The sequence below is a fragment of the Dermacentor andersoni genome, chromosome 4, assembly GCF_023375885.2.
Source record: "Dermacentor andersoni chromosome 4, qqDerAnde1_hic_scaffold, whole genome shotgun sequence".
NCBI classification, from domain to species: Eukaryota; Metazoa; Arthropoda; class Arachnida; order Ixodida; family Ixodidae; genus Dermacentor; species Dermacentor andersoni.
The window spans coordinates 215,228,373-215,239,985 of NC_092817.1; the positions used below are offsets into that span (position 1 = coordinate 215,228,373).

The window sequence follows — 11,613 nt, forward strand, 5'->3', positions numbered from 1 at the left end:
ATCACCAACCATGGCACAGGACTTTCGTAAGCCAACCAATGTTAAATGCCATCCCTGTATGTGTGCCCCACAGCAAAAAATGAAGAGAAGAAAAAAAAGGAAAGAAAAGACAGGGCTCGTCATGCGAGTGTGACGTGAACCCTTGACTCCATCATGGGGGAAGATGAAGAAGGAAGATCACTTGGAGGCAAAGGGGTTGAGTGCCGTTGCTTTTAGCACTCGCCTCCTGGCAGCGTGAAAATGCAAGATTTCAATTTCTTCCATTTCCTTTAATAATGAACTAATTAGAAATACTTGTTTGAGAAAATGCTCCCTTGACAGCATCTTACAACTTCCAATGTACCTATAACTAAAATTTGCCATGGTGCTTAATGAGAGGGGCTTTTTCACCCCAAATTAGATCCTGCAGACTATAGTACTGTATGGAAAATATGGTACATGGAACTGTAAAATTTAATTTTCCACAGCAATTTCTACCTGTGCAGTTGGAGTTGGCTTTGTCGTAGCATAGATGTGAGGACCGTGAAACAACCTTTATTCCCTAAACATCCTGTCCTGTAGTATATTTGAGCATTTACATAAAGGCATGGAGACCCTCAGTGTGTTGCAATCTAAGTGGCGGCATTTAGGCGGTGTGTGCTGCCTGTAGGGATGCCACTGTAAGCCATCTATGTATTGCAAGATTTCTTAATTGTGGATGGGAGAAGGCTCATGGCTGTCCTGCCTTTGCACCAAGCACTGCAGAGCACAGTGCTGCAATTTTCTCTTTGTGCAGTTGGAAGAAAATTATTCCTGCAGTGGCAGCGACTACACAGAAAATGCACCCTACGAGAGTGGACAGAGTTCCAATGTGACTGTGGTTTGAAATGGTCCAGCCCCTGTGTATACAAGCACCGATTTTCCCAGACAAGTGTGACAGTGCCTGGCTTTCAATGCAGTGTGCTGCTTCATAAATATTGCAGTTGCCCATCGCTAAGCTGCCTGGATTATGTGGTTGCCATAATGACTTCTCTGTACCCGTGGGACAAATATTTGCACTCGCAATAGCGACAGCAGCCATGTATTTTCTGCCGACATAGAATTAGGTTCCACAATGTCATCTGATGCATACACATGCTGTGATGTGGTTGGTGTGGCCATGCTCTTTTTTCCTCCCTTCAAGTATGCTGGTGAACTGCCACTAGTTACAGATGTCTGCAAGGAGTGCGCACTGTGTGAGTGCTGCACATGAATTGAAATTACGACCAACACAGTGATGATAAAGAACACATTGAAAAGTAATCTGACAACACTTATCAAGACTGTCTACAAGTTTTCTGTGAGAGATTTCCGCAGGGTTGACAAAAACTATCTTAGGGACCATTTAATGGGGTGTTACCGCCCACATTATGAGATGAAAGAAAAGGAAGCCATTAGGATTTCTCTGGTGGTGCAAGGTGCTCCAATAGATGGCTTTGAATTGCAATATACATAAATATTATCATTCTATCTGTCTGGGCACAACTTCTTCGCCAGTCTCTCTGTGATCTCTGTAGCACATTAATCTGGGATAGTAACTCACTCTGATGCAGGAGATGAAAGTGCACGCCAGACATGCTGACCACACTGACTTGGAGAGTGCCACTTTCTTAAATGTGGCAAAAGTCTGTGTTTTGGGCGAAATAAGAGCTCGTAGGCAATTTTCATCTGTGATAAACAGAAGTAAGTGCTGCCAGTGGTAAGACGTCATTGAGGTCGAGCTTCTCAAGCAAGTGGATGCCATCGAGAACACCACAAAAGCCAGTGATAGCCATTGTGCAGCAGCTTCAGATGGTAAGATCCAGCCGGGGTTTCTCTGCACAAGGTCACCAAGTGGAATTCCTAAGTAACGGATATTTTTTCCCCTAAACTACTACCCTAGAGTGGCCAGAACATGCACTGTTCCATCCAAGCATGCAGCTGTTATCAAAGTTTAGTTGTCAATTATTGAGGCTTAAGATGGTTTTAATGAATGTATATAAGGAAACAATTGTAAAAGGATGTAAAAAATTTTGAACTGTGTTGACTCTTTGGTGGCATACTGTTGCTAATCCTGAAGTTACGTCCTCAAATGACTTATGCTCCAGGTATTTGAGCAAAACTATGGGTGTGGAAATATGAATTTTTCAATTTCAAAGCTAATTCGAATAATGAAACCTAAGTGCGAAGCGAATATTTTTCGAATATGAATACTATTGGTATTGCAAAAATCCATTTTTTTTCACCAACCAGAGGTGCAAAATAGTTTACTGCATAGCAAATAATGTACAGGGACATTATGCTTCGTGGTTAACAAAATTCGCTAATACAACACTTTTGTTTGACAATGTCATAACTGTAGTTAATGTTTCTTGAAGCAAGGACAACAGCTCAACATGTTCAAAGAGCAGTGACACCTTGTGCATGTCACCATCGATTCAGACATTTAAAAGAGTTGCTTAGAGTGTCTGGTATCAGCAGGTCGCTCTTCACAAGCCGAGCCAACAGTGGGCACCATGATTTTGGCTTCTAGCGCGAAGTGAAACACGGACACAGAAAGGAGTAGACAGCACGAGCGCTAACTCTCAACTAAATTTTTATTGAAACGAAGAACATATATATAGGTGATTGCAAAAACCGTAGCATAAGAACATGACAAGGTAAAAAGCATCAGTTAAAGATATCAGGGGGTATGGAAGTCAAAGAACAAAAATTACTTCAGATTAGTACACGTATTGCGAAGGTACTGAAATTCGCAATCTAACAGAGACAACGACACATGACTGACACAAGTGTCTCCTAATCTTTTTATGTGGAATGCCTCGATAATTTCCCGCATGGTTTGGGGCACCACACTTACACCATCGCTCAAATGGATCTTCTTTTTGGTCCAAAAAGTCATCATGCAAATATCGTTGAACCTGCCATTGTGGCAGTGAAAATTTCTGCCACGAGTGAAAATTTCTGCTGGTTGATAAGCTCATCAGTCTTTCCGCAGTGCTGATGTGGAAGTGGCCCGTTCAGAAGCTTTTGTTGTTGAACGCATGCTTGGGTTCCTTGGTGTTGAAATTATCCTTCCTTTCTCTAAATCCAAGGGCGAGATCTTGCATTCTGAATGTTTGCTTGCGCTCTCATTATTCACCTTCACCGTGCTTTCGTCAGCGGTCGTCTGCTTTGTGAAGCGGGAGCGCCTATTGAACACTGCCTACTCACTGATGTAGAAGGTGAAGGAAACAGTCAGAAAGCTAGAAGCTTGCGCAATCTCATCCCAAGTTTTTAGTCCAGTTTGACATTGAAGCATCCTGGTAGTATTAAAGTACTTTAGAATGAGGTTCCAAAAGGATTGCCAAGTTTGCCACTTGGTGAAATTTGTAGTTTGGAAATAATTTAGGCTCTTAGCGAGATTAGCAGTGAACAGAGGTTTTCGCATGGCGATTGGTGTTGTCCAAATGCATGAAGAGGTCACAGTACGAGTACTTAAGCTGATAGTGTCAGATAACCATAAGCACCAGCAGGGGCCCCGTGACAGTGTCCCCTTTAACTTCAGATATGCTTCACTGCATGATGCTTAATATGCGTCGCCGCATAACACGACTCTGCTGCAGTGAAGGTGACTTAAACCGACAACAGCCGAGAAGGTGCAAATAGCACTGCGCTGCCTGGTTCTTGCTGTTGGCCTTATTTTTCTTCTTTTCACAGTGTCCTTACTGTAAGTGCACTCCAGAGTTACAATGCAGAAATATGCATGTGTGCACAAGCTCTCATTCAAGAGTAACTCATGATCATAAGTTATGTCATCATGGTTTCGTACCATGTCACGGCATCATAAGCGAGACATAATAAAGGGGGCCTCAAAGGCTGCGGGAGAGACTAATCTTTTGTGCAAGATTATGCTATCCTTGCTGCACGCAGTGCAATATTATATGACTCTCATGTCTATGGTGGCATTCTCGATTATGAATGTTTCCTTACTGCGTTACAAAAATATGTAGTGCATCTTCCTACACATAGCAAGTCTTCCTACACATAGCAATTGGTAGCTTACTGTGCGATGTTGAAGGTGGTTTTTAATCATAGGCCCTACGCAGAGAGCAGCAACACAATGCCTGGCATGTGACCAGGGTTCGTAACAGTGTTTGCATTTCCAGTGCTCGTAACTGATTCCAGTCTTAATGCATAAATTTGCTTTATGAATTCTTTGTAGACAGGAGGTGCTTGAATATTGGTTGCATGAAATGCTCCAATGCACACTGTATACGTACAGGGTGTCTTTTATTACCATACAGATTTTCTTGTTTTAAAGTTATGAGCGCGGCAAATGTGGCATTCTTGCAGAGGAATTCCTCTATTTTGGAACTCCACAAATTTGGAGGCAGTCACATTTTAGTGCACTCTCATTTCTTACAAATCTTGAAAGTTGCACCTAATTCAAGATATTCATCATTGAATTTCACTGGTAAATCGAGGCAATATTGGAACCGAGTGTGCTGGGAGCGCAGAAAAGAAGGTCCCTCTATCTCATCAGATGGAAACACCCCCCACAACAGGCTCGAGAAAGTCTGAAACAACATCTTGGCCAGTCATTGTAGCTGCTGATACGACACACTTTGCCTGGCAAGCATGTGCGTCTGTGTGCCGTGTCAGGCCATCATTTAAGCTTTGTCCCACACTTCTTGACAGGGCACTGCCGCCTGATGTGGAGGAGGATGCACCAAGTTTTGATTGTACTCAATTGAGCGCGATAATGAATATTTCAAAAATAAGTGCAATTTTCGAGATTTAGAAAAAGAAAGGGTGTGCGTTCACATGGGACTGCCTCCAAATATGCCATTTAGAAGACTGCCGCCAAGTTACTAATAAAAAAGTGACTCAATTTTTCAAAATTAATTTTCTGAAACTCGCATTAGCAGCAAAGTGTGTCCACCTCACCTAGAAACTCCTTTGCAAGAACGCCGGGCTCTCCGTGCTCAAAACTTTTTGCTAAATATCTGCATGGTTAAAAAATAACTAGATATGCATAATTGTTAATGTATGAAAATCGTACACTATCACTTTTCAAAATTTTTGTCCTTCTATGCAACACCAGAAAAATTGGAAATAGAAGCTTCAGGTGACCTATTTGATGTGCAAGTTGCATGGCCATATTATTGTTTTAATTTTTCGCTATTACCTCTTACTGTGATGTCGCCACTGCAGCAGCTCGATGGCTGTGGCTTTTCATTCCAGGTCACAAAGCTGCACCCAGGTAGAGGCAGAATCCAAAAATGCTTGTGTACTTAAGTATAGCTGCACATTACTGAATCCGAGGCCCTCAAGATTTATCTGTAGCCCTTTTGTAGCCCACGAGTTCCATATTTTTTATTGGGATTGAAGAGTAACGTTTGTGCTGCAACCCTCTATTTCAGACTAAATAATGTGCATGCAAAATTATATCTTCATTACTTTACACCATAGCACCAATATCTGTTGTGCGTTGTTTTCTGATGTCCTTGCATTTGCTATAGCAAGGATTTTTAAAAATCAGCCACAAAAAAAAAATAAATGGTGAAGGAAGCAAGTGGTGTGTAGCAGCTCCCTTCTTTTTTTTAATCGGCGGCAAGTTTTGCACTCATGTGTTAGCAACAGTGTTTTGCCAGTTGTGTACTTCGAAGAAGTGTTACCTTTCTGCTTTGGAACTTTGTGGTTTTGTTCTGCCAGCTGCTTGACCAAAACAAGCAAAATGTACTTTGGATATTCCACAAATTCATTCTGTATGCATTTGGTACAATAAAATTTGTTTCAAGAATGGACAAATGCAGTGATGGTTAATTGAAAACTGCAACATGCCGATTTTAGTTTCATGCTTGATTAATTTTCTCAGCCCCAAAGAAAGCATGCGAGGTTTGAAAATGTATCATGTGACAAAGTGCTGGCCTGCCAACATTAGTGCACTCGGTCTAGAGAACTGATTAATGCTGCACATACATTGAACATGGTGGCCATGACCATCCCTCATGAATTGGCATTTCCTGCCTAAACCACCTCACCAACACAGCCTGTTAATAGCAAGAAAGCTGACGGGGCTTCCAAGAATTTCTATGCACTCTTTATTAGTATCGCCCTACTGAAGTTGCTCCATTGCTTTGCTGACAATTGTCTTGACAAAAGTGGAAGCCGAATCGGTTGAGTTCGATCAGTTTTATTTACATACAACCTATTATAAAGTGGACCTTTCATCACCTCTTCAACTGTTCCCACAGCTGCTGCTGCCATCTTGCACGCCACATCGAGGAGGAGGGGCAATGTACATGGCAGGTGCATGGGAGGATTTTCCAAGGAACTCTGGAAAGCTGTAATCAGATTGTGGGCAAAGTTAAAAACTTAAATACAAGAAGGGTGTAGGGTATTGTAACCTTGTACATGTTGATCACACCACATGTTTCAGCTACAGTTCTTCCAATGTTACACTTTGTGATACTCAGTATGAATTGATAAGACTAGCTGCTATTCTAGTGGTTGTGCAGGCCACATAGGAACAGTGCCTGGCCTTTGTGCTTGTATGTGTCACTTTCTCTCTTTCAGTCTCGCCCAAGCCACACCAAAATGTTATCCACAAGTGTCGTGCCAAAATGGCCCGGCAACATTTCGTATTAAGCCGTTTGACCCATTTATTGCACTGATGCACACAGTGCAACCAAATGAAGGAAATGACATCGCCTAGGTGATTAGTAAATTACCCTTCTAAAATACCACAAGAGCAACTTTGCTGTGGCAAGAGCCTTAGCAAAAACATAAGAGACACAAAAATGAAGGAAAAGCGACACCTTCAAGTTCCCGCACCAACTCACCGTGACAAGCACGAATTTTGACAGTGTCTGCTTGAGCTTAGTTATTTGGAGATACATGCAGTTGAATGCTTTTACAAGCATTGAGATGCCCCACTATGCTAGCTTGCCTTTTATCGCTATAGAAAGTTGTATACTGCCACAAGTCTGCCTATTCTTCCGATTGGAATCTATATTGAAGCTGCTTTGAGCAACGGGTGGTATTCTATTTCAGCGCTAATGATACATTGAGAGTAGTGTGCCTGGAAGGAATAGACAAAGCATTGCAGAAGCTGCAGCACTTGGATGGATGGATGGATGGAATAACTTTATTGAAAGGTCCTGCGAGCTACGGGGCGCTAGGTCCCATAGAGCGGGCTACTCCCACGTTGGGACCGGGAGTTGTAACTCCCTGGACGCATCGTGGGCTCGCTGGACAGCCCAGAGCTGCTCCGCCAGATCCGTGCTGCGTAATGCGTCTTGTAGCCTGGCGGCATTCAGCGAGCACAAAGTGCTCGCTGAATGATCGCACGAGAAGGTAAAGATGCCATCAGAAAGCATCCTTCGTATAGAGTCTCTTTAAAAGAAAAACACTACAACTAGACATGGTGACAGTTGTGGTGGCAAACTAAAAATATTATAATGGTAGTTCAAGGTGTGGTATGGCATGCTTATGCTATTTCTGAGAATATAAACATGGCAAGTATGTCCATGCCAACAATTGACACGGGATGTGCAGATGCAAAGCTGCAATACAGCACCACGGCGTCAAAACGACAGTATGCAAGTGGTGGTCCAGCATCAAAACTTCAATGCCCCTACACTGCAACACTGGGAGGCAATGCTGCGTGACAGAAGCCTGGGTGGCCAGCAGGCGCTGCTCTGTCGGGCACAGGACGTGGCAGCAACTATTTCTCCTAAGGATTCAATAAACGGATTTCTCTACGTCACCCGCTATGCGATGCGCCGTGCGAGGGAATGACAGTGCCACTACTCTCACAGGATATGGATGGTGCACAACACCACCTTGAGCATCGGAGCGCATGTCTGCCTGTGAGCTCTGTACTACACACACGAGTGGTGCATGCAAGGTAACATTTAACATATCACTGCCAATTGCCATCAATGAACAGAAGCAGCAAAGAAAGCTGCTTACATAATTTTCACAGTGTGTCGGATCTGCATATTTTTTACATCCTGTCTGCATGCCGCATTGTTCATTTGTTCGTCACTGCTCAAAAGTGCATAGTTGCATGGTACTTTTTTCGATTTTGTGCACTTTCTTTTGTCCTGAAAAAATAACCACAGCAGCTATCTTCATAAAAATAAAGTAGATGTTTCTGAATGAGCCGCAAGTATTAAAGTTGCTCAAAAGGGTAGTTTGCTGAATTGATTGCATTTGAGTACTGCAGGCCTAGTTTCTTTCTGTCTTTCTCTTTTAAAGCCTCAGCACAAGTTAGCTGAAACACCCTGTATACTGGACGGCTTGCCTGGCTGCCCGCACCGCCGAGGCGGAGCATCAAACGTTTTTGTGGCGCACTTGTCGCCGTCTCGTGGCACCGGTCGTCCATCCTTATCCCGCACACGCCACTGTCGTCTGGTGCTCTGATTGGCTGCGGCAAAGCGGACAGCTCTGGTGGGCGGGAAAAAAAGTGGTCCGCGAGCAATCGGGCTTGCCGCCTCGTTTAACGCCTGCTTTTATCCGCCTGGCCAAGAGCTTTGCCCGGTTTAGCCGCTTTATCTTCGGTGTGAACGTGCCTTTGGAGTCAAAAATCAACAGCTTACGCTTCCACATTTTTTGCTTGGTAGCTGCATTCAATTTGCTTGCTCCTCGTCTTTTATATGTCTAGGCTCCTCACATTTTAACGTGGCTGAATAGTGCACAAATCAGAAACGCGAGTTTCTGTGGCCTAGCCTTCTCACACTTGCAAGGATACCATCCAAAATTGACCTATTTTTCTTATGGGGTGCCCACTGATTATGAGGATGCTGACATCGAAGGATCTGAAGTGGTTCTCTAGCATTTTGGTGACGGAATACAGTAATGCCGAGCTACAACTGACTTGATATCTGTCAGCACCAATGAACGCAGTAGTTAGTATTCTCACTAAATTGAGAGTCCAGCCCAGTGGTTTGAATCCCCGTGTTGGCAAATTTAACTGGCTGAAATCAAGCATTTAAAAGACACGCACTTAGTTCCATCCCTTCAATCTGTGAGCGTAATGATCAAAGGTCAGGTTATGTAGCTGCAGCACCTTCTGTTCATGCAGTACCTTTACTTTTCTTTGCCAAGACACTTAGCATGCACATACCTTGTGTGCAAGCCACATCTATTTACAACAGAAACAGCACTTTCCACTCGTGAGCAAAAGTTTGGAGGTAAAATATGGTAGAAGTTTTTGTCCAGCCAACGCATGCACGCTGAAATCCAAGTGGTACAGCCAATATGTGTCTGTTCAATCACTGCAATGCATTGAGACACTTCTGACAACGCACGGCTGTACCAGAAAAGGTTTAGATTTTTTTCACTAATGCCATGGACTTACGAACTTTTATGAATGTACCTTCAGCTTTCGCAGGCTTTCGAGTAGCTCGAACGTAAAGTGGCCTGTGTGTTATTGCTATTCAGCCGGAGTGCAATAGGAGTCAGTCAAATTAGTAAAACATGAAGTCAACGTGCACACTAAGACTACATGTACCCTTGCATGACTTCGTGCCACAGGTAGCTAACAGCTTCCAATTCACAGTTCTTGTAATATGCTTGTGGCAGCCATCTACAGTGATCTATTTGATTTAACGGGGATGTGTATGTTGGTTGAAAACAAGAAAATATGCTAGAAAATATATTAACACCGATGGATGCAATATATCCTTTCCGGTAGTTTCGCAAGGGGGAAACTGTAATTCGAACTTCACGGCAGCGTGCACCGCACAGCTGCACCTCATTTTATATTCTCGCGCATGCGTCAGTGTTGCCGCAGCTGTCTGTAGTGACACCCTCGCGTGCATTTCTTGTTCAAGCTTTGAAGAAATGAAGACAGTACGGTGCCGCTCATTTCTCGTTTTAGTATCCTGCTGCTTGCGGTGCATAGTAACGCCTGCAACTCAGTTCTTAATGCGACCTTTGAATAGTGTGTGCATATTAACCCTTTCATAGACGCAAGCAGAGAACAAGCGGCTTTGTGTCCGAGACATTACAAGTGCTTTTTTTTTTATGAAGTATTTTTCACATAACGTAAAATCTCAAAGCTGACTACGATTCTGTAATAGCGAAAAGTGGGAATATTATTACATCCCACTATACAGCCTCAAGGCCAGTTTCTACCTACTCGTGGTCACCTGTAATGTGATTAGAAGCAGCCAGAGTACCCAGTACATTATACATTGTTTGTGCACGTTTTCATTATACTTACTGAGCATGCTTTGTATGAGAATCCTCAATCAGGGCTTTCCAATATCACAAGGGTTCTTAGAAAAAAGATGCTTCTTGAAAATTCTTGAGGGCTCATATGTAGCAGCTCGCGTATGTAGGAATGCGATTTGTTCGCGATGCTAATAATTGGTCACCTGTTTTGGTAGCAGTGGGCACGAGAAATTTAGACACCTAACCGCACCAAAATTCAGCTATTATGAAAACGCGGAATTTCGATAAAAAGAGTCCATTTGCCGCTGTGGTGGTTTGAAGGAAGGCGATAGAATAAACTAAACATTGTAGAAAGGCAAGTAAACAATCTGCGCAATCGCTTTATCGCGTTCTTTGACAAAGAAATGGACGAAAAAATGTGCTGATTCAGAAACATATCTACACAGGAATGTTCAATGGTAGAAATTACACTTCACCGCTACAGAGTAGCGAAGTTGCCCTGAAAAGTGGGACCAATATTTTCCGACCGCCCAACAAAGGGTGAAGTGCGCACAGTATGTACGGCAACACTTGCTTTGTTCACCGCAGTAATGCCACCCTGTAATGGAGACAACTACGACAAACGGTCCGCATTTCTTCCGCAGCGAGCAGCCAGAAAAAGTGAAACATTTTTTTTACCGAGTCAGAAATAAGCCAAGCGTGTTCCTGGCGGTATGTAACGGCATGCCGCTGGAAAAAGGGGGTCCATACCTCGGGGTTCAAATTCCGCAGACACGACATGCGCTTCAGCGTAGCCGTCAATTTGCGGTTGAGCAAGCGACGTTTTTGCATTTTCTGTTCCGCATCAGCATCTTCTAGGCAGCGAGGGAGCACCTTGAAAACCAGCACGACGCGGGCCGTCTCGTTGAACAATCAAGGCCTAAAATTTAAAAGAAAACACAACTATTAGGGCTTATTGTTTCAAATTTTGTGATTTCAGTAGACTTACCTTGATGTTGTGGCATATTTCTTGTGGGGGTCGTTTCCGCCTACATAAAGAACGGCGAAATCGACACGCTCGAAGCGCATCGTGGAAACGGCTCACGCCAGCCGCACTGCATTGAAGCCAGCAAAACTGAATGTGCAGGCTTTCATAGACTCAGTTAGGCGCAGGCGCGACCTATTTAAGAATTTAACCTGACTCGCCGACAATAACGCCGCGCAAGGACGGCATGACTGAACACGATCCAGCGACACCACCACGCGAACGAACCTACGTGAGCCGGCAGTGGCCACATGTGGCCGGCAGAAACTACAGGGATTTAGCAGCAGCACCTAGCAGCGTCTTTCCCTAGGCGTACAAGTACCTATCTGGGGGCAGGGAGTACGCCACTGGCCCACGTCACATCCGGTTTGCCTCCAAACTGGGTACAGCCAGCCTGCGGGGAGACGCTTCTTGTGTTACTCCGC

The 11,613-nt window shown here is 43.8% G+C and overlaps 1 long non-coding RNA gene across 1 annotated transcript; it reads right to left on the reverse strand.

The window, feature by feature from the left end:
• Positions 1-6,169: 6,169 nt before the first annotated feature.
• LOC140217205 (uncharacterized) lies at positions 6,170-11,367 on the reverse strand. Its single transcript, XR_011893735.1, has 3 exons — positions 11,153-11,367; positions 10,915-11,083; positions 6,170-6,326 (listed from the first exon to the last, which is right to left on the reverse strand). It is a non-coding gene; the product is annotated as an uncharacterized lncRNA (long non-coding RNA).
• Positions 11,368-11,613: the final 246 nt, after the last annotated feature.